Consider the following 4,332-nt stretch of genomic DNA (forward strand, 5'->3'; position numbering starts at 1 on the left):
AGGAGGAGTCAAGATGGAGAGTCTGGAGAAAGCAGTATGCCGCCGGCTCCCTGGTAAGAGAAATACATAGATCAGCAGAAATGGGCTAATAATTAAGGCAGAGCTAGCCGATAAGAAACAAGTAACCGGGCCAACAGAATTATATCTAATACAGAGTCTCTGTGTGTTATTTGGGGCTGGTGCGGCAGTGGGACAAGACCAGCTGTGGCAGGCAGAAAAACCGAACTCGTTACAAATGGCGCCCAACGTGGGGCACGAACCCACGACCCTGAGATTAAGAGTCTCATGCTCTACCGACTGAGCTAGCCGGGCAGGTGCCGCCGGGCGGGTGCCGCCGGGTGGGTGCCGCCGGGCGGGTGCCGCCGGGCGGGTGCCGCCGAGAGGCTCTGCGCGAATGCAAAGTCCCGTGCGGAAATGGGCAAAAAATGTTAAGCGGTAAGTGCCTTCTCAGGTCTGCTTTAGCGGCAAAGATCTCCTTTGCAGTAAGGAAGAGGCAAATGTCCCAAAGCTGTGGTGAGTCCACCTGGTTAAACCCTGCCCGTTGGGGAAGGTGGGGGGGGGGGGCGGCTTCTGCCGCCTGGGGGCAAAACCCAGGTAAATTCCGCTTCTGACACCAGATATTGCGGTAAATAAGGGTCAGGATAAACAAATAGGCCGAATAGATGTTTATTCAGGGAGAAATAACTTACAACCTAGACAGATGAACACCAGGAAATTCAACCCGATCCTCTCCTGTCCGAGTCACGCCAGAAAGAGAGCGCCTTCCTGGCCCCCTCCGACCTCCTTCCTCAGGTCACCTCCGCCCATCGCTCCACCCCCCCAATGGGCGTGGTCAGTGCTACAGAAGGACTACCTCGCTACAATTCCCCTTTTAGTCTAAAGAAAAGATTTAGGCTTAATACAAAACTATATACAAAACAGTGAATAACAAGTGTGCTCTAAGAAAAGGAAAATCGAGAACAAAATGACCTACATATCTAGTCCTAGGGTGAGGGCATAATGGAGTTTACAATAGAGTTGTCCTAAGCTGGAAAACGTAAGTCTAGTACCTAATATATCTAACTAGGAAGAGAGAATAATAGTTGTGATAGTTTAATCTTCAACCTCATCAAGACCTGAGAAGGAAAATAACAATACTAGAGTAGACAGGAAATGCGGATGGACAACTTCCAAAACGGGCAGCAGGCAGAAAAACCGTACGCCTTACAAATGGCGCCCACGTGGTTAATAAGAACTTCCACTTAAAATTTAACAAAAGCTTAAAAAAGGGTTTTAGAAACAAAAGAACAGAGACAAGCAAGGTTTCTTGGTAGCAGCATTTTTCTCAGTTGAACTCTGCTTTGCTAGAGACAAACAGACATGCTTTCTGGGTGGCAGCGCAGACCAAGGCGGTGAGCACAGCTTTCCGTACTGGCGGGTAAAAGTACCCGTCACCATCTTTGGTAAACCGCTGCTGACACAGCTATGACTTTCATTATAGCAATGTTGTTGTTTACCAGATAAAAGACTTGTAGCCAGACGAAGATAAAGATTTACAGTAAAGACAGATTCATATTAAGAAAAACCTCTAAAGGTTTACAGTGTGTTTTAAAATATACGTAGACATGAAAAAAAATCGTTTTAAAGAGACAAAGAGGAACTGGGTGTTGTGGCACACACCTTTAATCCCAGCAATTGGGAGACAGAGGCTAGCAGATCTCTTGTGATTTCAAAGTAAACCTGGTATGCAGAGTATATTCCAGGACAGATAAGAGTTACACAGTCAAAAAATGAAAAAATAAAAGTAAAATAAACAGAGTAATAATAATGCCACGTAAAGATGAAAAGCACAGAGAGAATCTGGTTACTGTATGCTATTGTGTTGTCTTTGCATTGTTTGCCTGCTGAGAAAATAACAACAACTGATAAAAGAAATGCTGCTGCATTAATTGAATTTATATATTTTAAAAATGCTTTGACTCCAACATTTAAGTTCAAGGACAAGTTACTGGGGAAAAGGATTTCTATTTTTGTTTCCACAGAAAATGAAAAGCTGTGGATTCCTTGCAGACTAATGTGGTTTGATCAAGCCAGGCCCCCTGAAACAGTCGCTGATGATCCAACATTCAAAACAGCTTGGACAAAGCAGCCTCGAAGACTACAGCCAAGATTTCTGCAACTTCTCAGGATCCCCCATGACAGCGCCCCCTGTCAGCAGGAAGTAGTTTGGAAAGAACGACGCCCAAATTCCCAAATATTGTTTATAAATGTTTGTTTTCATTTAAATGGACTTGGTTATAAATGGTTAAGGATCACAACCAATATGTTTTTAAAGGTAAAAAGGGAATTATGGTATAGATATGCATAGTTTGTTTTGGAATGGATTTTCATTTATTGATACAATTTAAGGTCAATTTTGTCATATGTATATTTCTCCTCTTGTTTGTATAGCTTATTTAGAAATGTAATGTATAATGTAGTACAGATTATAGATAATTACCTATGATAGTCAAAGCTTAGAGTTAAGTTAGTTAGGTTTTCAAGATACACAGAGATGTATTTGAGATAAATAGGCATTCTTCAAACCTTTCAAAGACCTACAGAATATGGCATTTAAAGTGGTTTAGGGTTTTTGTGACAGTGACACATAATTGCTCTTGGCAATACCACCTGCACCAGAAAAGAAGATGGACATTGAAGAAACTCGTTTTGGAGTTTGCTTCCAATATGGCAAGACTAGCCATTTGGACAAGATACTGCTCTTGTCTGGACTGTTTGACTTTATGCTGTATAAACTGGACATGCAGGACCCACAGAAAAGTGACTTCTGATTCAAGATGGACATTGCTACAGAGATCCTGCTTCATGGAAGAGTCTTCGAGACAGTATGCAGGACACGGAGAAAAGTGACTGACAAACTGCCAATACAAGAAGACAGTTTAAAGTTTCCTGCGTTGCTGAAGAGTCTACTAGACACACTATGGCCTATGGGCTGAAGATGGAAGATTACAAAAGAACTTTGGGTGACCAGGCAGTGAGTTGTCTCTGTCATTTCTAGAGCTTATATATTATCCTTCTGTGGTCTTTGAAGGAGTTGAAGACAGGTAGTTATGGTTATAGTTTTCATTAATTAGGATTAAAGATTTGTTACTTAGACTTTAGACACACAAAGATAGAATAGAAGATGAAATATTTTCTTCAAATCTTGCTAAATGTTAATGGACTAAATATTGTTAACTGTGAGTCTTACTTGATAACTGTTGTATAATATATTTTGCTATGTTAAGGTTAAAACCCTTCTTTTTATTTAGACAGAAAAGAGGAGATGATGGGAGAGGTCATTCTGTATGTTTCTCATACTGGTTAATAATAAAGCACTGTTGGCCAATAGGAAAGGAAGATAGGAGGGACTAGGAGACAAGGAGGAAATAGGAAGTAGTTAGGAGGAGTCAAGATGGAGAGTCTGGAGAAAGCAGTATGCCGCCGGCTCCCTGGTAAGAGAAATACATAGATCAGCAGAAATGGGCTAATAATTAAGGCAGAGCTAGCCGATAAGAAACAAGTAACCGGGCCAACAGAATTATATCTAATACAGAGTCTCTGTGTGTTATTTGGGGCTGGTGCGGCAGTGGGACAAGACCAGCTGTGGCAGGCAGAAAAACCGAACTCGTTACAGGGACATATATTCTACAATCCCACACAAACACTGTTCTATTATTCTGTGTTATTTTGTAGAACACCATCTATGGTTGGGCTGTTAGGTGTCCCTCTGGGTCCACATCATGAAGGTGTGGTCCCCAGAATGAAACTGAAGAAACATGCTGGAACCATTAAGAGTAGGAGGTTAAGGAGAGGCCTCAGAGCACTGAAGGTGGGAGGTGGGTTCTTCAACATGTGGCTCTAGTACTTTCCTTCCTTCCTTCCTTCCTTCCTTCCTTCCTTCCTTTTATTCTGTATTGCAGAATACATGTAAGCAGTTTCACTCTGCCATACATCTTCCACCACAGTCGACTTGCCTCAACCAATACTATCTTGGTACTTAATTTATTGCTGCAATAAAACACCATGACCAAAGCAACTTATAAAAGAAAGGGCTTACTTAGGGCTTATAGTTTCAGCAAGTTGAGTTTATGTCCATCTTGTAAATCATGACAGCAGGAAGACCTGAGAATTTACAATCTGTCCTCAAGTAGGAAGCAAAAGGGAAGAATTGGAATGACACAACTCATTTGAACGCTCAAAGCCTGCCCCAGTAAGATACTTCCTTCAACAAGGCTATATGTCTTCATTCTTTCCAAATAATTGCACAAACTGGGGATTATGAATTCACATATATGAGCCTATGGGAACTGT

General features: G+C 41.8%; 1 non-coding gene across 1 annotated transcript; it reads right to left on the minus strand.

Annotated features, from left to right (window-relative positions):
• Nucleotides 1–239: 239 nt before the first annotated feature.
• Trnak-cuu (transfer RNA lysine (anticodon CUU)) lies at nt 240–312 on the minus strand. Its single transcript has one exon. It is a non-coding gene; the product is annotated as a tRNA-Lys (tRNA).
• Nucleotides 313–4,332: the final 4,020 nt, after the last annotated feature.

The sequence above is a fragment of the Phodopus roborovskii genome, unplaced genomic scaffold (genome assembly GCF_943737965.1).
Source record: "Phodopus roborovskii unplaced genomic scaffold, PHOROB, whole genome shotgun sequence".
In the NCBI taxonomy this organism is placed as follows: Eukaryota; Metazoa; Chordata; class Mammalia; order Rodentia; family Cricetidae; genus Phodopus; species Phodopus roborovskii.